A 25,281-nucleotide genomic window follows, 5' to 3' on the forward strand; every position below is an offset into this window, starting at 1 on the left:
CTTTGTCTATCTCAGTGAGTCCTGTTTTTCTGTTTATCGATCATCAAATTCGATAATCTAGTCAACTTTGCCTCCTCCCTTGTCATTTCCCTTTCCAATTTTTGTCTAATGCCCAGTGATCTTGACATACAGACACCTCTCAGGGCCACCTTCAGTGCTACCCCATCAACTGCTCTACTACTCACAGTGTACCAGTTGGTGGTGTTAACGTGTCCCTTTATGACCAATGTATTCACTCTGAGACTCGTTTTAGGCCAATGAATCTTTCGACCCTGATTGAACACACCTTAGGACGAGATAGCTAGTCAGCATGTCAATCAATATGTCAATAACGTCATTTACCATAACAAGACAATTCACATTAGTCAAAGACGTTAATAAAACTCAGAAACCACCATGAACTTTCAGTCATGAATAACCACACCAGTTTAGTATGATTTATGATGTTTATTCCCTATTGATTACAATTCTAATAACAAGTTTATTAGTTTCTATAGCAAAAAGCTCATCAACATTGTCATAATTTGGCAACTCGAATAAGACTTCATCAAAGCAAGAATCACGAATATTAGAACATAGCACAACATCAACATAGATTATTCTTAGCAGAGTAACATTAGCACACCCTTCAACAAAGCATAGATTCAGGGGGTCATTCCGACCCCGGCGGGTGGCGGGCGCCGCCCGCCGGGCGGAGACCACCAGAAGACCGCACCGCAGTCAAATGACCGCGGCGGTCATTCTGACTTTCCCGCTGGGCGGGCGGGCAACCGCCAAAAGGCCGCCCGCCCGCCCAGCGGGAAAGCCCCAGCAACGATGAAGCCGGCTCCGAATGGAGCCGGCGGAGTTGCTGGTGTGCGACGGGTGCAGTGGCACCCGTCGCGATTTTCAGTGTCTGCTTTGCAGACACTGAAAATCTGAATGGGGCCCTGTTAGGGGGCCCCTGCAGTGCCCATGCCAGTGGCATGGGCACTGCAGGGGCCCCCAGGGGCCCCACGACACCCGTTCCCGCCAGCCTCTTCCTGGCGGTGTAAACCGCCAGGAACAGGCTGGCGGGTAGGGGGTCGGAATCCCCATGGCGGCGCTGCTTGCAGCGCCGTCGTGGAGGATTCCCGGGGGCAGGGAAAAACCGGCGGGAAACCGCCGGTTCCCCTTTTCTGACCCCTTTTCTTACCGCCGTGGTCAGAATTGCCCCAGAAGCACCGCCAGCCTGTTGGCGGTGCTTCTTCCGTCCCCGGCCCGGGTCGGAATGAGGCCCTCAGTCATTTGTCTATTTCGTGGACCCTTCAACTAACCTCAAATTAGCATTGGCATGTTGGGCTTCATGCAAAACAATTTAGTAACATCAATTTAGAAAACCTCTAGCTATGGTCTCTGTCAAAAGAAGCAGCTGGTACCTAGAAAGGAAAAGCAAACAGACCATCACAATTTCACTGTCATATAGTTACCCTCCGTATTGGGTCAGTATACAGATTCAGGGGGTGATTCTAACCCTGGCGGTCGGTGTTAAAGCGGCGGCCAACCCGCCAACAGGCTGGCGGTAAAAAATATGGGATTCTGACCCTGGCGGGAACCGCCAACACAGACAGCCACTTTAACACTCCGACCGCCACGGCGGTACAAACAAACAGCGCGGCGGTCACCGCCAACAGCCAGGCGGCAGACAATGTACCGCCCACACTATTCCAACTCACCAATCCGCCACCTTTTCTGGGGCGGGAGCACCGCGAAAAAAAACACGGCGGAAACAGACTACGGACGGGAAAACGCTCACCTCTACGCACTCCAGGAGGAAGGAGGACAGCATGGAACCCGAATTAAACACCCTACCTGCTCTCGTCTACCTTCTCATCTACCACGAGTACGAAGTCCGGCGCAGACGACAACGGTGAGTACTGCACCTACGACACACGGGAGGGGGAGGACGAAAGGTTACGGGCACACACATATGCGACCCCCCCCCCCCGAACTATGTACACACCAATGCAGAGCAACAAGTCACAGTGACACCACCCAAACACCCCGGAAAAATGCTAGGACATAATCAAATTTTGAATAAATATTTATGTACCAAAAAGCTCCTGAAAATTATCGTACAACCATGAAAGATATTCACAACAAAACTAATGACATACACATCAGTGTATAACTGAAGTAACAAGTCCTGCACATCCTACGAATTCATCATGTCCGTGGGCCAAAGTTTTGAGAAATAAGGGCAAAGCCCACACAGGAGACCTGAGTCCTTTGGAGAGAACACTGCAGGGGCATCAGATGTAAAAACTACAGGCACCTCAGGGGGAAGGGAAGGGGGGGCACCACAGCCACATGAGTCCACGACGCCAGATCCACGAGGAGCCACCATGCCCACTGTACCATCCTGGGGAGTGCAAAGCCACAGTCTCTCAATGTCTCTACAGTGGGTGGGCTGCCCACTGTACCATCCTGGGGAGTGCAAAGCCACAGTCTCTCAATGTCTCTACAGTGGGTGGGCTGCCCACTGGACCATCCTGGGGAGTGCAAAGCCACAGTCCACCAGGTGGATGACAGTCTCCACTGGTCAAGGAGGAGGCATGGTGGGCACAGTGAACCATAAACAGTGATTGAGACAGCAGTGCCCAGCGGAGCGGTGCTTGAGAAGAAGGGCCCAGCGGAGCGGTGCTTGAGAAGAAGGGCCCAGCGGAGTGGTGCTTGAGACGGCGGTGCCCAGCGGAGCGGTGCTTGAGACGGCGGTGCCCAGCGGAGCGGTGCTTGAGACGGCGGTGCCCAGCGGAGCGGTGCTTGAGATGAAGGGCCCAGCGGAGCGGTGCTTGAGACGGCGGTGCCCAGCGGAGCGGTGCTTGAGATGAAGGGCCCAGCGGAGCGGTGCTTGAGACGGCGGTGCCCAGCGGAGCGGTGCTTGAGACGGCGGTGCCCAGCGGAGCGGTGCTTGAGACGGCGGTGCCCAGCGGAGCGGTGCTTGAGAAGAAGGGCCCAGCAGAGCGGTGCTTGAGATGGCGGTGCCCAGCGGAGCGGTGCATGACAGGAAGGGCCCAGCGGAGCGGTGCTTGAGATGAAGGGCCCAGCGGAGCGGTGCTTGAGATGAAGGGCCCAGCGGAGCGGTGCTTGAGACGGCGGTGCCCAGCGGAGCGGTGCTTGAGACGGCGGTGCCCAGCGGAGCGGTGCTTGAGATGAAGGGCCCAGCGGAGCGGTGCTTGAGACGGCGGTGCCCAGCGGAGCGGTGCTTGAGACGGCGGTGCCCAGCGGAGCGGTGCTTGAGATGAAGGGCCCAGCGGTGCGGTGCTTGAGACGGCGGTGCCCAGCGGAGCGGTGCTTGAGAAGAAGGGCCCAGCGGAGCGGTGCTTGAGACGGCGGTGCCCAGCGGAGCGGTGCATGACAGGAAGGGCCCAGCGGAGCGGTGCTTGAGATGAAGGGCCCAGCGGAGCGGTGCTTGAGACGGCGGTGCCCAGCGGAGCGGTGCTTGAGAAGAAGGGCCCAGCGGAGAGGTGGAGAGACAGCGGTGCCCAGCGGAGCGGTGCTTGAGATTAAGGGCCCAGCGGAGCGGTGCTTGAGACGGCGGGGCCCTGTTCAGCGGTGCCTATCTCCACGGCGGGGCCCTGTTCAGCGGTGCTCTTCTGCACCGCGGGCCCTGTTCAGCGGTGCCTATCTCCACGGCGGGGCCCTGTTCAGCGGTGCTCTTCTGCCCCGCGGGCCCTGTTCAGCGGTGCTCTTCGGCACCGCGGGCCCTGTTCAGCGGTGCCTATCTCCACGGCGGGGCCCTGTTCAGCGGTGCTCTTCTGCACCGCGGGCCCTGTTCAGCGGTGCCTATCTCCACGGCGAGGCCCTGTTCAGCGGTGCTCTTCTGCCCTGCGGCCCCTGTTCAGCGGTGCTCTTCTGCACCGCGGGCCCTGTTCAGCGGTGCTCTTCTGCACCGCAGGCCCTGTTCAGCGGTGCCTATCTCCACGGCGGGGCCCTGTTCAGCGGTGCTCTTCTGCACCGCGGGCCCTGTTCAGCGGTGCCTATCTCCACGGCGGGGCCCTGTTCAGCGGTGATCTTCTGTCCCGCGGGCCCTGTTCAGCGGTGCTCTTCTGCACCGCGGGCCCTGTTCAGCGGTGCCTATCTCCACGGCGGGGCCCTGTTCAGCGGTGCTCTTCTGCACCGCGGGCCCTGTTCAGCGGTGCCTATCTCCACGGCGGGGCCCTGTTCAGCGGTGCTCTTCTGCCCCGCGGGCCCGGTTCAGTGGTGCTCATCCAGCAGGTCAAGGGAGCCAGACCTGGCCTGGACTCCCGGCTCAGTCGCCCTCGGACCGTGACGTTTCTGGACCCTTCGGGGACGGACTCCTGGCCTCCTTAGTGTCCTCCTTCCCAGCTGGGATGTGGCATGTGGGGTCCACCTTCTCCGCGCTCCTGCTGCCCTTCCGCTCCTTTGATGGGGCTCTCGGGCCCTTGCCTCCCCTAGATGGTGTGGGTGGTGAAGTGGCCGCACATTGCTCCTTGGGGGCAGACCTGTCGGTCCTCGCACGGCGGCCCTTGTTTTTGCGGGTCCTCTTGCCGGGGGGGGGGGGGCTGGACGTGTCCTTGCTGCTGATGGATGTGTCACTGCTGGCAAAGGGTGGGCTCCAGAACCCATGCACAACAGTGACACCCGAAGCTGGGCTGGTGGTGGCTGCGGTGCTCTTGGGACTCTTTGAAGATGGATGGGGGAGCTCATCGGGGGGAAAGAGGTCAAGGTTAGCCAGGAAAAGCTTTTTAGGGCCAAGGTAAAAGGTAGGAGAAGTGGAGATGGAAGTGGAGGTAGAGGAGGTGGTTGTAGGAGAGTCAGGTGTGCTGTCATTGGGTGAAGGTGCTGGTGCTGTAGGCTGTCGTGAGGTGGATGGCTGTTGGGTGGGTGGCTGCCTGCGTTTGTGTGTCTTGGAAGAGGGGGTGACAGACACAGTGGGAGAGGACACAGGGGACGTGTAAATGGCAGTGGGGGTGGTGACTGCACGAGTGTGGACTGTACTGGAGGGTGAGGTGGTGATGGAAGCACTGGCTGATGTTGGGGTGCATGCAGGTGTGAGTGTAGACGTCACAGGGAGGGAGGAGGGAGACGAGGAGGAGGGGGACACAGGGGTGGCAGTGGCTGTTGGCATGTCTGCATCTGTGTGTTGCTTGGGTGAGTGTTTGTGGGATCTGTGGTGCTTGTGTTTGGATGAGCTGCTCTTGGGTGTTGAGGTGTGTGCAGGCTGGTCTGATGGTGTGGATGGGATAGGCTGAGGGACAGGAGACAGAGAAAGGCTGGAGGCAATAAGAAGAGGGAGGCTGGAAACAGGGACAATGGCTGCCGTCAGTGCAGAGCAGTGAACGCTCGTTGATGGGCAGCCTGACCCGAATGAATGCCCTCCAGGTACGCATTGCTCTGTTGCACCTCCCTTTGCACACCCTGGATGGCATTCAAAAGGGTCATCTGCCCAACAATGAGCGTCCTTACCAGGTCAATGAGCTCCGCACTGAGGGCAGCAGGGGCAACAGGGGCAGGGGCTGAGGTGCCTGGGGCGAAGGAGACGTGCGCCTTCCTGGGCGAACCGGCACGGAGCGAAGACTGAGGGGCTGCTGGGAGGGCGGGGCTGGTGCGCTGGGTGGCGGCTGTACCTGTAGAGGCGGGGGGCACGGATGTTGCCGCCACCGCTAGGGAGCTCCCGTCCGAGGACATGTCGCTTTCGCTGCTCTCACCAGCGGTCCCCGTCGTGGTGCTCCCCTCGCCCTCCGGATCACTGGTGCCCTCGGTGTCTGTTCCTGGGCCCACCGGGGCCTTGTGTCCTGCAGCTCCCTCGTGCTCCGATGCCAAATCTCCTCCGCCTGATGATGCTAATGCACACATGCACAAGAAGATGAAGAGAAAGGGTGGGGGGAGAAAAAAGAAGACCAGGTTGAGTGCATGCAATGTCAACACCGTTGGCGGAGAGGACAGACACAGGAGCCTAATGCACTAAGCCGCGCATTCGGGGTACACTACTCAGTACTACTGACTAGGACAACAGGCCAAGAGACGTCAAACGCGCACATGGGAGATGCTGGACCTTCAATGGCTGTACTTGTCACCCTACCGAGGTGGGGGCCGGGGGCACAGTGCCATGCCTAAGGGAGAGGACTACACTACAGAAAGCGCCCTGGCCTAATGTCACCCACAGCCCTCCTCCCCCACCCAGACGCCTCCACTGCGCAGAAAGATAGGAGAATGTGCTGATACTCACCCCCTTGTGTCTGCTGTGATGTCTTAAAGCGCCCATCCAATTCAGGGTAAGCCACCGCCAGGATCCGGGACATCAGGGGGGTCATGGTGCGACTGGCACCCCTCCTAGGTTGGGAGGCCATCCCCAGCAGTGTTTCTGCGGTCTTCCTTGTTCCGCGGCAGATGTCCTCCCACCTCTTGCGGCAGTGGGTGCCCCGTCTGTTGTGGACCCCCAAGTTCCGGACTTCCTTGGCGATGGCACGCCAAATCTCGATCTTCTGATGGGCGCTGACCTATTTGACATGTACAGGGTGAAAAGGAGGAATTCATCAATGACCTGCATGTTAGATGTGATTGGCCCCCCCCACCAACTTTGCCATATGGCACATGCTCTCATGTGTCGGGCGTTGCACTCCTCATTCGCCCCCCACCCCACCAACTTACATCCACCCCAATCCACACAGGCATAGCCCATTCCATGTGCACCCGGTGTACTCACTTGTTGGTCTGGAGGACCGTAGAGTACCGCATACTGGGGGAGGACCCCATCCACGAGCTTCTCCAACTCTTCAGACGTGAAGGCAGGGGCCCTTTCCCCAGTCGCAGCAGCCATTGTATCTTCCAGACCGAGGTCACAGCAGCACTTGCAGTATAGGTCCTCTCCTGTGGATGATCAGGTCTCGAGTGATTAAGCAGATAGAAAATGGCGGTCACGCCCGCGGCGGTGCGTACCGCGGCGGTGCGTACCGCGACCGCCGGCGCACTTCGTCATTGGCTCCTGAAACCCATAGGCTTCAATGTTAACCAATGCGGCTTTGCGCCGCGGTCTTCGACCGCCTACCGCCACGGTGTGCCCCGCCAGCGCATTGACCTCACATCCCATTTTCCCACTTCACAGGTCAGGCAGCCGCCATTTCAAGGGCCTACATGGCTTAATTTTGAATGCGACACACAGGCCTAGGCCTTGCATTGCCACACATACACGCCTTTCAACCCATTGCCATTCTTTAACTGTGCAAGCTGTCTGTACGTACCTGTGGTTTGGCTGACTCTGTGCTCCATGTTGTCCTTCCTAGGCACCGTCCGCTGGGACTTGCGATGAGAAGGAGGAATCCTCGCGTGTACCGACCGCTGGTGGACCTGTCGACAATGGAAGAACGCCACATCATACTACGATACCGACTTGACCGAGCCACTATCCATGAACTGTGTGCCCAGCTGGAGCCAGCCCTGATGTCCCCCATCCGCCAACCCACAGGGATTCCCTCTCTGGTGCAGGTTTTGTCAGTCCTCCATTTTTTGGCAAGTGGGTCATTCCAGACCACAGTGGCCATGTCATCTGGAATGTCTCAGCCTATGTTTTCAAAGATTTTGAGTAGAGTGTTGTCTGCCCTGATGAAACTCATGCGGAGCTACATCATTTTCCCAGAGGAGGGTGACTTGCCTACAGTGAAGGGTGATTTCTATGCCCTTGGACATATCCCCAACATCATTGGTGCCATTGATGGGACCCATGTGGCTTTGGTACCCCCAAAAGACGATGAGCAGGTGTACCGAAACAGAAAAAGTTATCATTCGATGAATGTCCAGGTGGTCTGTTTGGCTGACCAGTACATCTCCCATGTAAATGCCAAGTTCCCAGGGTCAGTGCATGACGCGTATGTGATGCGAAATAGCAGCATCCCCTATGTGATGGAGCAGCTACAGAGACAACGTGTGTGGCTAATAGGTGACTCTGGTTACCCCAACCTGCCTTGGCTACTGACCCCAGTAAGGAATCCCCGGACCAGGGCAGAGGAACGGTACAATGAGGCCCATGGGCGAACTAGGAGGATCATCGAAAGGACCTTTGGCCTCCTGAAGGCCAGGTTTAGGTGCCTGCATATGACTGGGGGATCCCTGATGTACTCACCAAAGAAGGTGTGCCACATCATCGTGGCCTGCTGTATGCTTCACAATCTGGCATTGCGACGTCAGGTCCCTTTCCTGCAGGAGGATGGTGCAGATGGTGGTGTTGAAGTAGCTGTGGAGCCTGCGGAGAGTGAAGAGGAGGAAGACTCAGAGGACGACACAGACAACAGGGACAGAGTAATAGCACAGTATTTCCAGTAGCACACAGGTAATGATCACCCATGCCATTTTACATTTCCTGATAGCCTCCTGCATCTCAACTTTGTCGGTTTCCCCCCAGACCTATGGACATGATGTTTGAATTTCCCTTCCCTTTTCTGTGCTGTATGAGCCACTGCGTGACCTCGGCTTGGTTGGCCCATGGACTAATGCTAAGTTACCTCGGTATGTGTAATTCACAATGTTCACAATACGTAATTGATATGTAATGTGTCATACATTTGTAAATAAGACAGCCTGAGTCCTGATTGATTTCAGTGCAATGTGTGATTTATTATTAGTGCATAGATATTGGTACATGATGGTGAAACAGTGATGGGTGGGGGTGGAGTAATGTCCATGGCGGAGTCCAGTTCTCAGTCTCACAGGTGCATTGTCCATACGCCTGTGGCAGGATGGAGCAGGGGCAGTTCAAGGTTTGACAGGGTGGCCATGTGGGACAGTGGGAGGACTTCAGGGGGTATGTGATGCTGGCGGGGGACTTGACATCCTACTCTGTCGGTTTTTTTGATCTCAGGCTCCTTTTGCGGGGCGGTTGTTGTTCAGCAGGAGGTGGGGTTCTGGGGGGCTGTCGTTGTGGTAGGGCCTCCTGTCCACTAGCGCCGGCGGAGGTGGTAGGCTGTTCCTGTTCCTGGGTAGTGACAGGGGCCCTGTGTGATGCCACATGGTCCCGAAACGTGTCCTCTATGCGGTTCAGGGCCTGGACTATGCTCCCCATAGTGGTTGAGATGTTGCTTAGTTGGTCGCTGAACCCCATGTAGCGTTGCTCCTGCTGTGCCTGGATCTCCTGGAACCTGGCCAGTACCGTCGCCATCGTCTCTTGTGAGTGGTGGTAGGCAGCCATGATGGTGGTGAGGGCCTCTTGGAGAGTGGGTTCCCTGGGCCTCTCCTCCCCCCCCTGTCGCACAGCAGCCCTCTGAGTTGCCCTGTTTCCCTGGGCCTCTGTCCCCTGGACGGTGTGCCCACTCCCACTGCCCCCAGGTCCCTGTTGTTGTTGGGTTACCCTGGGGGCCCTGTAGTGGTAGACACACCGCTGCTTGACCTGTCCTAGAGACAGAGGCATGGGCCCGCTGGGTGGGAGCTGTGCGGTTGTTCCCAGAGGGGGTTGGGTCTGCAGTGGCCTGTGTCTGGGTGAGGGGAACCGACTGCCCAGAGGTCCCCGATGGTCCGGGCTGGTCGTCAGGTTCCAGGTCGACAGAGCTGCTGTCATCACTAGTGGCCTGTTCCGGGGGTGGGATGGACATTTCTGGTCCCTCCTGACCGGTGTGTTGTCGTTCGGGTCCTGCATGGGGTAAGAGGGTATGGTTATTGTTTCTGTGTGTGCATTAGCTTGCGTTTTATAGGTGCCCTTGTACCCCAGTGCTGGCATTCCCTTGGGGGAGGTGTTGTGAGGGTGTTTTGTGGGGGGGGTGATGGGTATGTGCAGTGGTCATGCTTAGGTGATGGGTGTCCATAGTTTGGGGTGGCATGCAGGGGTTGGTGTTGGGTGGGTTGTGCTGGGGAGACATTCTCAGGGAGGATGTGTGCTGGGGGGTTGGGGGTGAGGGTGGGGGTTAGCATGCTGGGGGTGGGGTGAAGTGGTTGGCCTTGTACTTACCAGAGTCCATTCCTCCGTGTACTCCAGCGAGGCCATCAGGATGCAGGATGTTGAGTACCTCCTGCTCCCATGTTGTGAATTCGGGTGGAGTGGGTGGGGGTCCCCCGCCAGTCTTCTGCACTGCGATGTTGTGTCGCGAGACCATCGAGCGCACCTTCCCCCGTAGGTCGTTCCATCGTTTGCGGATGTCCTCTCTATTTCTGGGATGCTGTCCCACCGCGTTGACCCTGTCCACGATCCGCTGCCAGAGCTCCGCCTTCCTCGCTATGGTGGTGTGCTGGACCTGTGAGCCGAAGAGCTGGGGTTCCACTCTTATGATCTCCTCCACCATGACCCGGAGCTCTTGGTCCGAAAAGCGTGGGTGCCTTTGTGGTGCCATGGGGTGGAGTGTATGAGGTGTGGGGTGGTGTATGTGATGATGTGTGTGTTGGTGTGTGGTGCTTTGTGCTTCTATGTGGTGTGTGTGATGTTGCGGTGTGCCTCTGTGTGTCTGGCTATCTATTCTCTGATGTGTGTCTCTCTCTCCTTCGTCTCTGGTTTTTGTTGGTAGGGGTTTGTGGGTGATGTGGGTGTGTGTTTTATATGGTATTGGATGTGTGGGAGTGGTGTGTGTATGGGTTTCAGGTGTGTGCCTTTCAAATTGTCCAATGTGGTAGGGGTTTGTAAAGGTGTGTGTATTTTGACCGCAGCGGGGTCTACCGCCAATGGAATACCGCGGTTGAATGACCGCCGCGTCGATTTGTGGGTCATAATGGGATGGGCGTATTTCTGTTGGCGTGGCGGTGGAGGTTTGGTCTTCTCCAGTTTACCGCTGGCCGCTGATGTGGCGGACTGCAGTGGAGGGCGGATTTTCGGAGGTTTTGCAGTTGTGGGTCAGAATGTCCGTGGCGGCTGACCGTGGCCGCAGCGGTATTGTGGCGGCCTTCTGACCGGCGGTAAGCGGCTTTTACCGCCGAGGTCAGAATGACCCCCTCAGTCTTCGTCCTCAGGACATCAGTTGATTCGCCATCATCCAGGAATTCAGCAAGTTCGGGCAAAAGGGAAAAAGAGTACTTCCCTCATAAGGAGGTAAAGTATAACCGGGTAATATAAAGGCAAGGATGGTTTTAAGTAAAAATTAACAAGTCACTAAACAGAGTGACAAAGTGTCTGGATCATAGTAATTCGCAATAGCATCTCCCTAACTAACTAACCCCTTCAATTTCTAGTCTCCCCTCGATCTCCCTCGGTCTACCCTCGATCTAACGTTGCTCCTTGTGTCAAAGGTTTTTATCCCTTTTATGTTGTACAGTCCCCTAATTTCACATTGGATGAGGGTTTACACCCCACTATCTCCATCCAATAGGTTACCAATTAGCTCATCACATTTGTCACCCCATAACAGTTCTCACGTCGTTTATTGGTCCTTATGATTGACGTCTTCAGCGGGTAGAATGTCTGGTATGATTTCATACTCTCGTGGTTCTTTGCACATCTTCAGTCAGTAACTCCATTTTCTGTACTGGTTCAGGCGACCTTGTACCTGCGAGTAGTCTACACTGTTGCATTCAGCTAAACTGTTTCCTTGAGCAAGTCGAATTTCATGAGAACGGATCTACTATGGTTAAATTCAATTTCTAGCTTTTAGAAAAACAAGAGTTCATGTCCTTCAGCAAGTCAGCACACTGCACGTTAGAAAAACACATTTAATATGAAACCCAGGCAGCTAAGCCTCGACTCATGCTAACTAAGGCCTAGTGATTTATTAGCAGAACTTTAGCATATAACCATTTTACATTAGTGCAAAATCATACTTTAATATAACATTTCATCAGTATTAGTCAGTTTCATTAGTCCCAGTAAATATTGGCGGCCACTCCCCGTGGGCACATTTCAAGCACGCGTTTAGCAAAATTCCTTAATACATTTTCTATGCAGCGTTATTACGCATTAGTTCATAAACATTTCATGTTAATACTGATTATATAAGCTACACTCTCTCAGTCCCTCCTCTGATGACACTTGTCATCACACAAAACCTTTCCCTACACAACCTTTCATTTTCTTTAGATTACACATTCCAATTTCTTCCTCCCTATGTGACCTTTCCCAAATTTCTTTGAACATTTTCTCCTTATCCTTTTCTTCTTTTCTTTTATTTCATTTTGCCAAATTTCTCTTTATTCTTTTACTAAATTTGCATGATAACCACAGTCCAAATAAACAAGATAGAACAATTAATATACCCCCTATTATTTTTGCAAGTACCCCATTCTAAATACCACTAAACCAATTCCCTACTTTAGTAATTCCTTTCCTAACCTTTTCCCAAACTCCAGGTTCTTTCAGCTTCTTCAAATCTGCACTATCTCTTGTTAGGTTAGTAAGCATACCTCTAATCTTATTACTATTATCAGGAATGAATGCACAACAATGGCGATCATTAAGCACCTTACAGACTCCGCCACTCTTCGCTAAAAGAATGTCTAAAGCAAGCCAGTTTTGAAGAGTCATAGCCCTCTCCGCAGCAAGTTCAATATCCATCAGGAGTATAGTCCCTGTGAAGTTTCTCAGCATGTTATCCACAATAGTAGACAACTTTCGAATCTTTATTGAGTTTAAGATAACCCCTACTGAAGCAATCATGGCTCCAAATATGTCACCTAGGACAGCAGCCGCTGTCTCTCCCTTTTGTCTAGCATGATGTCATTCAGACATTTTAGGTAGTTGCTTTAAGTCATCAATCTTGTAAATCTTTGGGAAAACTATCCCCAAATAACATGTCCCATACCATCCCTTTGGAAGAAGGTAATAAGCATTAAGTCCACATATATAATAGATCCCAGAGATCGCTGGATCCTGTCCATTTAAAATGAACGTCCATTTACTCTGAAACAAAAACACATGCCTGTACTCACTCGTTCCCACAAATAAAGTGCCATGCTCAGATTTTGGCCTATATATACAAATCTTTCCTACGTGTAATGCATCTATAGCTAATTTACCCTGTGTCTTTATTGCGGTGTAAGCATAATCATTTGCAAAAATGTATTTTTCTAATCCCTGTCCTAGCCTTTCCTTTAGTGCTTTTCGTCTGTCATCAGTGTGATCTAAGAAGCTTTTCTCTACAGGCGTTAGTAAGCAAGTGCGCATAAGCTGTGCCAAATGTCAGTGTCGGCTCAAAGAAACCCCTAACCATTTTTATGTTATTATCCTTAGCTAATTTATTTAGAAACTCAATCACAGGCACAAAAGAAAATACTACATCTAGATTAGAGTAGAAGTATTGCACATGTTCCTGATTATAGGATCTAGTTAAAAGCAAACTACAGCTTATTCCGTATGTGAGTGGCAGACTATGATAAGTAACCCCTTCTTGTACTGACGAAGGAATCTTTGTACAAACATAGCAATTTTTCGCATCCATTGTATCAACATACTCATTCAGCAAGCGATAGAAGACATTAGTAGATAGATCCCTTTTTGAATTAGTTCCCCCATGCAAGTATTTCGTGTCCTGCTCAAACTTCTCCCATGGTGTTAGTGTAGCAGTCAGGAATTGAAGCATTGTTAGGCACTTTCTTATCCACCAATGGCATTCCCACAATCACACTTATAATTATTATTGCACACATAATTCCCACACCAACAGCCAAACATGCACGAGTTCTACCTTTATTACTATTATCCCTATTGTAACTTATGATCTGTAAAGAATCAGAGAGCAGAAGAATACAAAGCAAACAATCAACTTGAGAACGATATAAAACGTTTTTTTATTTTTCTTCTTGTGCAAAGTCTCTTTCTCTTAGCAAGTATTTACAGCATTTCAATCACTCCAGGACCCCTTTGTCAAATCAGGTGAGCAGCTTGTCATAATCGTTTTTTCAGAGTCAATTCAGGTTAACAGTGTCACATCCGGTAATTTATCAGCCTCTTTTCTCAGCTTTTCAGCTTTCAATTTCAGTTTCAATTTAACACAGTCTCTTTCTATGATTGAATTCAAGTGCTGTAGTATTGACCTGGAATTTCATGATCAAAACAGAACACCAAGAATTCTTGTTGCCATTCAGCTGATGTTGCATACGCCCATTCAAGACCTGCGTATCTTCTGTTTGCAACTCTCTTTCTTTTAAGTTTGCGATTACCCTGCAATTCTCCTTCACTGAGATCTTCTTTCCTGGTTGTATCAACTTCTTCCTCTATTGTTTCGTCAGGGATCACTTTCTCCCCTGCAGCTTGTGGCTCCGGACAGTTATCTCCTTTAAGTGTTTTCTTTCTGCTCGGCCTTTCAGAACGTTGAACAGCTCCCTCCTCTTGTCCTATGGTGTTTCCTCTTGATGGACCTGCAAGCGGCTCAGGAGGAGTCAGAATACTATGACCTTCTTCTGCCTCACTTCCTTCACCTTCAGGGTCTGTTATGGGCTCAACTTCAAACCTGTATCCGTCTGCTTCTGGGAGAACCCCTCTTTGTGATGGTTCCCCTTTCACCTCGGCTGAGATAGGCTCACTGTCACCCCTCTCAAACTCGTTTACTGTTTGAGTGACTAAGCCATCCTCAGCAGGCTCTCCTTCAGTCTCAGTTCCCCTTTGATTTCTCTCCAGCCCTGAGACTTCCTTCTCTGCAGCTGTTGTTTTGGACAATTCAAGTTCCTCATCAGTTGGACACGTCACCTTCTTTGTGTGACTGGCATGTATCCAGTTTGGAAGACCTGCACACTTCACAGCAGTAGTGGTTGTCAGTATTACTTCATATGGACCCTTCCAACGTGGCTCCAAACACGACTTCCTCACATGTTTCTTGATAACAACCCAGTCAACGGCTTTCAGAGTGTGAGCTGGATCACTTATCGGTGGCAATGTGGTAGTCTCCACCTGGTGAGAAAAAGATCGGACCACATCAGCTAGACCCTTGCAGTAGTCCAACACCATATCATCCGTGATATTCACAAGAGCATTTGCAGGCACTGCGGCAATATCATAGCTCGACCCATAAGAATTTCATGTGGAGACAGTCCTGTTTTCTTGTCAGGTGTATTTCTCATTGACATCAGCACTAAGGGCAATGCATCTGGCCATTTCAGATTGGTAGCTGCGCACATCTTTGCCATCCTCGACTTCAGGGTACCATTCATCTGTTCCACTAGTACTGATGCTTCAGAGCGATAGCTACAATGCAGCTTCTGTTCAATGTTCAATGCGGCACACAAGAGCTTAATCACCTCATTGTCGAAGTGTCTGCCCCTATCTGATTCTAAAGAGATCAGAAACCCGAAACGTGGTATCAGTTCGATAAGCAACAGCTTAGCTACTGTGAGACTGTCATTCCTACGTGTAGGGTAAGCTTCAATCCAGTGACTGAACACACACAATCACCAACACGAACCTCAGTCCTCCACACACGGGCATCTCAATAAAATCCATTTTCATCCTGCTAAATGGACCTCCAGTTCTCCCAATGTGGCTCAAAATCACCACAGTCCCTTTCCCTGCATTCATCTGCTGACAGATGATGCACCTGTGACAGATAACCTCTGCAGCTTGTCTGAATTTTGGATTGAACCAATCGATTTTGAACAATCTAATCATTGTGTCTCTCTCAACATGTGCTTGACCATGGTAAAACCTCGCAAATTGTGTCAAAAGACTGTTTGGCAAAACCATTTTCCCCTCCTCTGAGACCCACAAGTCATCAGACCTCTGTACGCATTGCATTCTCTGCCAAGAAAGTTTTTCCTCTTTGCTGGCACGTCTCTGCAATGATTTTAACTCATCTAATGTGTCAACCACCCTCAATGCACACCCTGTGCATGTTTCATTTTCAGTTTCAGATAACAATTTCCACTGATCTCGAAACGATATACAATTCAAAGCACAAAACCTTGCAACTTGATCTGCATATCCATTTCCCATTGACACAAAGGGCCTGATTCTAACTTTGGAGGACGGTGTTAAACCGTCCCAAAAGTGGCGGGTATACCACCTACCGTATTACGAGTTCCATAGGATATAATGGACTCGTAATACGGTAGGTGGTATATCCGCCACTTTTGGGACGGTTTAACACCGTCCTCCAAAGTTAGAATCAGGCCCAAAGTCTTGTGATTTAACATGAACATTGCATTTCACCACGGCAATTTCAAGAGGTAACTGAATCGCGTGCAACAAATCCTTAATTTTCTCGCCATTTTTCACTGGAGAACCAGAAGAGGTCATGAAACCCCTCTGGGACCATAATTGGCCAAAAGCATGTACAATTCCAAACCCGTATCTGCTGTCAGTATAGATAGTGACTTTCACATTTTCAGCTGTGTGGCATGCCCTAGTAAGAGCAATTAATTCAGCCAGTTGAGCAGAGTATACTCTTTCGAGCCAAGAAGCTTCTAAGATACCACTGATTGTACACACGGCATATCCAGCCCTCAGTACTCCTACAGCATCTCTCAGGCATGAACCATCAACAAAGATAATGTAATAATTTTCTTCCAATTGGGTATCTTTAATGTAGGCCTTGGTTTGGTGCACAGATCTGTTACCTCAAGACAATCATGCTCTACTTCCTCAGCATCATCAATGTCTGCATTTTCAATAGGAAGCAAAGTTGCCGGGTTCAATACAGTACATCTCTTAAGGGAAACATTAGGTGACCCCAGTATAATTGTTTCGTATTTTATAAGTCTCGCATTTGTCATATGCTGTGTCTTTGTTCGGGTCAACAGTATTTCAACTGAATGAGGGACCATTACTGTTAGGGGATGTCCCATCACTATACCTTCACACTGAGTGAGGCTTTGACTAACTGCTGCAACTGCAACTTCCTATTGAAAATGCAGACATTGGTGACGCTGAGGAAGTCAAACATTATTGTCTTGAGGTAACAGATCTGTGCACCAAACCAAGACCTGACATTAAAAATACACAGTTAGAGGAAAATGATTACATCATGTTTGTTGACGGTTCATGCTTGAGAGACTCAGTGGGAGTACTGAGAGCTGGGTTTGCCGTGTGTACATTCACTGGTATTCTAGAAGCTTCCTGGCTCGAAAGAGTGTACTGTGCACAAGTGGCAGAATTAATTGCTCTTACTAGGGCATGCCACGCAGCTAAAAACCTGAAAGTCACTATCTATACTGACAGCAGATATGGATTTGGAATTGTGCATGATTTTGGCCAACTATGGTCACAGAGGGGTTTCATGACCTCTTCTGGTTCTCCAGTGAAAAATGGTGAGAAAATTAAGGATTTGTTGCACGCGATTCAGTTACCTCTTGAAATTGCCGTGGTGAAATGACCATGTTAAATCACGGGACTTTGTGTCAATGGGAAATGGTTATGCAGATCAAGTCGCAAGGTTTTGTGCATTGAACTGTATATCATTTCAAGATCAGTGGGAATTGTTACCTGAAACAGAAAATTAAACATGCTTAAACTTTGCATTGAGGGTGGTTGACACATTAGATGAGCTAAAATCACTGCAGGGACGGCAAAGAGGAGAAACGCTCTTGGCAGAGAATGCAATGTGTACAGAGGTCTGATGACTTATGGGTCTCAGAAGAGGGAAAAATGGTTCTGCCAAACAGTCTTTTGTCACAGTTTGCAAGGTTTTACCATGGTCAGGCACATCTTAGGAGAGACACAATGATCAGGCTGTTCAAAATTGACTGGTTCAATCAAAAATTCAGACAAGCTGCCGAAGTTATTTGTCACAGGTGCATCATCTGTCAGCAGATGAATGCAGGAAAAGGGACTGTGGTGAATATGAGCCACGTTGGGAGAGCTGGTGGTCCATTTAGCAGGATGCAGATGGATTTCATTGAGATGCCTGTGTGTGGAGGCTTGAGGTACATGTTGGTGATTGTGTGCATTTTCAGTCACTGGATTGAAGCCTATCCTACACGCAGGAATGACAGTCTCACAGTAGCGAAGCTGCTGCTTAGGGAATTAATACCACATTTCGGATTCCCGGTCTCTTTAAAATCAGATAGGGGAATACACTTCGACAATGAGGTAATTAAGCTCTTGTGTGCTGCATTGAACATTGAACAGAAGTTGCACTGTAGCTATCGCCCTGAAGCATCAGGATAGTGGAACAAATGAATGGTACCTTGAAGTCGAGGATGGCAAAAATGTGCGCAGCTACCAATTTGAAATTGCCAGATGCATTGCCCTTAGTGCTGATGTCAATGAGAAACGCACCTGACAAGAAAACAGGACTATCTCCCCATGAGATTTTAATGGGTCGAGCTATGAGATTGCCCGCAGTACCTGCAAATGTTCTTGTGAATATCACGGATGATATGGTGTTGGACTACTGCAAGGGTCTAGCTGATGTGGTCTGCTCCTTTTCTCACCAGGTGGAGGCCACTACATTGCCACTGATCAGTGATCCAGCTCACACTCTGAAAGGTGGTGACTGGGTTGTTGTCAAGAAGCACGTGAGAAAGTCGTGTTTGGAGCCACGTTGGAAGGGGCCATATCAAGTAATACCGACAATTACTACTGCTGTGAAATGTGCAGGTCTTCCGAATTGGATACATACCAGTCACACAAAGAAGGTGACGTGTCTGACTGATGAGGGAACTCGACGTGTCCAAAACATAGCTGCAGAGAAGGAAGTCTCAGGGCCGGAGAGTATTGTAAGGGAAAATGAGACTGAAGGAGAGCCTGCTGAGGACGGCTTAGTCCCTCAAACAGTAAACGAGTTCCAGAGAGGTGACAGTGAGCCTATCTCAGCCGAGGCAGCAGGGGAACCAAGACAAGGAGAGGTTCTCCCAGAAGCAGACGGACTTAGGTTTGAAGTTGAGCCCGTAACAGACCCTGAAGACGAAGGAGAAGAGCCAAAGGGAAGTCAAGGTGTTCTGACTCCTCCTTAGCCGCTTGCAGGTCTATCAAGTGAAAACACCATAGCACAAGAGGAGGGTGCTGTTCAAAGTCCTGAAAGATCAAGTAGAAAGAAAACACATAAAGGGGATAACTGGCCGAAGCCACAAGCTGCAGGAGAGAAAGTAGTTCCTTGTGATACAATCGAGGAAGAAGTTGACACAACCAGAAATGAAGATCTGAGTGAAGGAGAATTGCAGGGTGAACGCAGACTGAAAAGAAAAAGAGTCGCAAACAGAAGGTACGCAGGTCCTGAATGGGTGTATGCAACATCCGCTGAATGGCAACAAGAATTATTGGCATTTTGTTTTGATCGAGAAGTTCCAGGTCAATACTACGGCACCTGAATTGAACGCTAGAGAAAGACTGTGATAAAATCGAAAATTGAAATTGAAAGCTAAGAAGCTGAGAAAAGAGGCTGATAAATTACCGGATGTGACACTGTTAACCTGAATTGACTCTGAAAAACCGATTGTGACAAGCTGTTAACCTGATTTGACAAAAGGGTCCTGGAGTGAGTGAAACGCTGTAAATACTTGCAGAAGAGAAAAGAGACTTTGGAAGAAGAAAAAAAAGAGCTTTTATGTCGTCCTCAAGTTGATTGTTTGTCTTGTATTACTCTGCTATCTGATTCTTTACAGATCATGAGTTACACTAGGGGTAATAGTAATAAGAGTAAGATGTGTGGTTGGTTGAGTGCTATTTTAGGTATTATATGTGCAAAAATAATTATAGCTGTGATTGTGGGAATGCCATTGGTGGATAAGAAAGTGACTAACAATGCTTCAGATCCTGAAACTGCTACACTAACACCGTGGGAAAAGTTTGAGTGGGATACTAAATACTTGCATGAGGGAACTAACTCAAAAGGAGAACTATCTACTAATGTCTTCTATTGCTTGCTGAATGAGTATGTTGACACAATGGATGCGAAAAATTGCTATGTGTGCACAAAGATTCCTTCGTCAGTACAAGAAGGGGTGACTTACCATAGTCTTCCTTTAACATATGGGATAAGCTGTAGTTTGCTGTTAACAAGATTCTATGATCAAGAACATGTTTCATGTTTCTATTCTAACTTAGATGTAGTGTTTTCTTTTGTGCCTGTGATTGAGTTTCTAAATAAATTAGCTTAAGGGCACAGCATAAAATTAGTTAGTTTTTTTTTTTCGCTGACATTGACATTTGGGACAGCTTATGCGCACCGCAGTAATCTAACCTGTTTACTAACACCTGTAGAAAAGAGCTTCTTAGATCGCAGTGATGATAGACGCATGGCACTGAAAGAAAGGCTAGAAAAGGGTTTAGAAAAACGCACATCTGCAAATGATTATGCTTACACCGTAATAAAGACACAAGGCAAATTAGCTATAGACGCACTGCACATAGGTAGGCTTTGTATATATAGGCCAAAATCTGAGCTTGATACTTTGTTTGAGGGAACAAGTGAATGCAGACATGTGTTTTTGTTTTAGAGTAAGTGGACGTTCATGTTAAATGGACAGGATCCAGCGATCCCTGGGATCTATTATATATGTGGATTTAATGCTTATTACCGTCTTCCTAAGGGATGGTATGGGACATGTTATTTGGTTATAGTTTTCCCAAAGATCTACCAGATTGACGACTTAAAGCAAATTTCTAAAATGTCTGAATTACATCATGCTAGACAAAAGAGAGAGACTGCGGCTGCTGTTGTAGGTGACATATTTGGAGCCATAATTCCTTCAGTAGGGGTTATTTTAACCTCCATAAAGATTCAAAAGTTGTCTACTATTGTGGATAACATGCTGACAAACTTCACAGGGGCTATACTCCTGATGGATACTGAACTTGCTGCGAAGAGGGCTATGACTCTTCAAAATCGGCTGGCTTTAGACATTCTTTCAGCAAAAAGTGGCAGAGTCTGTAAGATGCTTAATGAGCGCCATTGTTGTGCGTTCATACCAGACAACAGCAAAAAGATTAGAGGTATGCTTACTAACTTAACAAGAGATAGTGCAGATTTGAAGGAGCTGAAGGAACCTGGAGTTTGGGAAAAGGTTGGGAAAGGTATTACCAGAGTAGGGAATTGGTTTAATAATATTTGGAACGGGGTTCTTGCAAAAATATTAGGGGGTCTATTCATTGTCCTGATTTGTTTATTAGGATTATGGTTATCATGCAAAGTTAATGAAAGAATTAAAAGAAATCTGACAAAACGAAATAAAAGAAACGAAGAAAATGAAAGGGAGAGAATGTTCAATGAAATTTGGGAAAGCTCACACAAAGGGGAAGATGTTGAAATGAGAATAATGAGAAAAGTGAAAGGTTGTAAAGGGAAAGGTTCGTGTGATGACAAGTGTCATCAGAGAAGGGACTGAGAAAGCGTAGCTTATATAATCAATATTAATATGAAATGTTTATGAACTAACTGTATAATAATGCTGCATAGAAAATGTATTAATGTTTGGCTAAACCCGTGCTTGAAAATGTTCCCACGGGGAGTGGCTGTCAATATATACGGGGACTAATGACACTGATTAATAATTTTGAAATGTTTTATTAGAATGTGATTTTGCACTAATATTGAAAGGGTATATGCTAGACTTCTGCTAATAAATCATTAGGCCTTAGTTAGCATGAGTCGAGGCCTAACTGCCTGTCTCTCATATTAAATGTGTTTTTTTCTAATGTGCAGTGTGCTGACTTGCTGAAGGACATGAACTCTTGTTTTTTTCCAAAGCTAGAAGCTGAATGTAACTGTAGTAGATCCGTTCTCATGAAATTCAACTTGCTTATAGAAACATTTTAGTTGAATGCAACTGTGTAGATTTGTACCTGCTACAAGGTCGCCTAAACCGGTACAGACAATGGAGCTACTGACTGAAAATGTGCAAAAGACCACAAGAGGATGAAATCATACAGGACATTCTACCCCCTGAAAACGTCAATCATAAGGACCAATAAACTACGTGAGAACTGTTATGGGGTGACAAATTCGATGAGCTAATTTGAAGTTAATTGGATAGAGATAGTGGGGTGCAACCCCTCCACCAACCAGATTTTAGGGGAATGGACATTGAAAAAGGGATAAAAATCCCTTGACACACGAAAATTAGTTAGTTAGTTAGGGAGATGCTGATGCGATTTGATATGATCCAGAAACTTTGTCACTCTGCTTGGTGACTTGCTAAATTGGTTCTTAGAACCATCCTTGCCCTTAGATTGCCCGTTTATACTTTACCTCCTTATGAGGGAAGTACCCTTTGCCCTTCCTGCCTGAGCTGAGTTCCTGACCAATGGCGAATCAACTGATGTCCTGAAGACGAAGACAGAACCTGAGTGCTGACCCAAATACGGAGGGTAACTATATGACAATGAAATTGTGATTGTCTGTTTGCTTTTCCTTTCTAGGTACCAACTGCTACTTTTGACAGAGACCATAGTTAGATGTTTTCCAAATTGGTGTTGCTAAATTGTTTTGCATGAAGCCCAACATGCAAATGCTAATTTGAGGTTAGTTTAAGGGGTTCACTAAAATGACGCAAATAGACAAATGACTGAATCTATGCTTTGTTGAACCAACGCGTTAATGATACTCAGCTGAAGTTAACCTATGTTGACACCGTGTTATGTTTTAATAATTGTGATTCTTGCTTTGATGAAGTCTTATTCGAGTTGTCACATTATGACAATGTTGATGAGCTTTTTGCTATTGAGACTAATAAATTTGCTATTAGAATTGTAATCAATAGGGAATAAATATCACTAAATCTTACTAAACAGGTGTGGTTATTCATGACTGAGAGGTCATGGTGGTTTCTGAGTTTTATTAATGTATTTTACTAAAGTGAATTGTCTTGTTATAATAAATATTGATGACGTTATTGATATATTGATTGTCATGTTGATTAGCTATCTCGTCCTAAGGTGTCTTCAATCAGGGTCAAAAGATTCATCGGCCTAAAACGAGTCCCAGAGTGTATAAATTAGTCATAAAGGGACACGTTAACACCTTCATCTCTTTCTCGGACATGGTTATGGTACCCGGGCCATCCTGAATCTCTTTAACCGTTAACCTCACCAAAGGTTTAGAGATAATCGAGAAGTTGGGGATCCACTGATGACAGTAGCCCACCATTCCCAAAAACATCTCTCTTTGTTGTCGGGGGATTCATCTGCAATATGGCTGTCACTCTCTCTTTGGATATTCTCCTAGACCCCTTTTCGATCAGGTGACCTGAGTATTTTACCTCTTTCTGACAATATTGCAGCTTCTTTGGGGCCACTTTATGGCCATTCTTTCCCAAATGATTCAGTAAGGCAATTGTGTCATACCTGCAGTCATCTTTTGTTCTGTACGCAATCAACAAATCATCAATGTACTGCACTAAAGTCGAACTAAAAGGCAATTCTAATGATTCCAAATCTTTCTTCAATATCCGATTGAAGATGGAAGGTGACTCAGAAAACCCTTGAGGAATTCTGCACCAACTGTAAACCTTGTCCAGGAATTTCAAACTGAAGAGAAACTGGCTATCCTCATGAAGAGGCACCGAAAAGAATGCTTGTGACAGGTCCACAACCATGAACGACTCTGCCTCACATGGAACTTGAAACATAATCACTGCTGGATTTGACACTATAGGGCAACATTTCACCACAATCTCATTTATTTTCCCCAAATCTTGCACAATTCGAACCTTCCCACAAGGCTTTTTCAAACCCATTATTGGTGAATTACATGGGCTGCTCATCACTTCTTTCAGAACCCCCTGCTTCACAAAGTCCACAATTATTTGCGTCACTTGTATAAGGACATCTTGTGCCATGTGGTACTGCGGTACCTGAGGAAACACTGCACTTGGCTTCACCTCTACTTTGACTGGCTCTACTCCTTTTATTAGACCCACTTCCTTTCCTGTCAGGTCCCACACTTTGTCTGTCACCGTTACCTGTAAATCAGCTGGTAATTCATTCACTGCGAACATCGGGAATAATGTTATCAGAGGGCATTCTTCATTTGACATCTCCGTCTCGAGCTCAGAGATCTGAACATCGTCACCTTCATCATCAATATTTGTCTGGACTTCAATCCCTTCACTGGAACAAGTAATCAAACACCTCGTCTTGCATAGTAAGTCTCTTACCAGTATGGATACTGGACTCGAATCACAGACTACAAATTTATGTCATCCCTGGAAGTTACCAATCTCAACTTGAACCGGATGTGTAATCGGGTTTGTCAGGAACTGATTTGCTACTCCTACCACCCTTATGGTACGCCCCGAAAGTGGCAATTTCGGAACCTCTGCACTTCTGACTGCAGAGCATGTAGCTCCTCTATCAACTAAGAACGAAACCTTATGACCCATCACCTCTCCCTCTACATAGGGACCCCTCTGATCTACCGCTAGGGACGCTGCAAGCCTGCACTCCTCACTGTCTGAACAATCATCTGACCATTCATTGTTTATTCCATCCTCACCACGCAATGGGAACTGTTGTACTGTATTATTCTGACTCATCGTTTGACCTGTGACCTGTTGAGGAAGCATCACCTGTTGCTGTCCCATTGGAGCTAATGGTATCTGCATTTGCTGTCTAGGTACCATGGGAATCTGCTGTTGCACTTGTTGCACTTGTGCTGGTTGAACACGCAGCATTTGTATCTGTTGCATGGGTTGTAAACCCTGCATCTGAACCATGTTATTCTGGAAGTTCTGATTTTGACCCCTCATTTTTGGACTCCTCACCTTTTGAAACGTACCGACATCATTACTTTGTTGAACAACACCATCCTGCATCACCATTGGACATTCCCGCTTCCAGTGCCCTACGCCCTCGCACGCGTGACATGGTGACACCTTTTTCATCCCTTGCACATAATTTTGAACCACAACGGTATTCATATCTGGACCACAGTTCACAAAACCTCCTCGGGCTCGTCCTCTTGGTTGTGCCTGAAACATTCCATTTCCCTGCGGTGCTACTGTACCATCTGCTGTATTCCATTTCCCTGCATCCCTGCTTGCGCTGCCTTAATCTGCATCAACATCACTTTCTCCTTCAACTTTCTCTGCTTCAGCTCAATCTCATCACTACAGTATTTTGCATACTGCAATACCTCATCAATCGGCTTCGCTTGCCAACAGATCAAATGATTCTTAATCATCTGGCTAATCTCTGGTCTCAACCCCTCAACAAACCTGAACACAAGATGATTCATATCTTTTGGTTCTATGACCTTAGTGCCACTATAATGTTTGAACGCCTCTCATAGTAAGCATGGATCGACTCTTTGGCCTCTTGAGAAGTTAGATCAATTTTCTGCCAATCAGTCACCTTCGGCGATACCTTCTGCTTCAGAAACTCAATCACTTTATGATAATACCTCATCACTTCTGCAGATTGTGCTCCTGTAACCTTATCCCTTGCCGGCTCCTCTGTCGGCCAATCCACACCTCTCTTGCACTTAAGCCATAAGTCAGGTGGAACTATGATCTCAAACAGGGTATTCAAGT

This window comes from Pleurodeles waltl, chromosome 8 (genome assembly GCF_031143425.1).
Source record: "Pleurodeles waltl isolate 20211129_DDA chromosome 8, aPleWal1.hap1.20221129, whole genome shotgun sequence".
Classification (NCBI taxonomy): Eukaryota; Metazoa; Chordata; class Amphibia; order Caudata; family Salamandridae; genus Pleurodeles; species Pleurodeles waltl.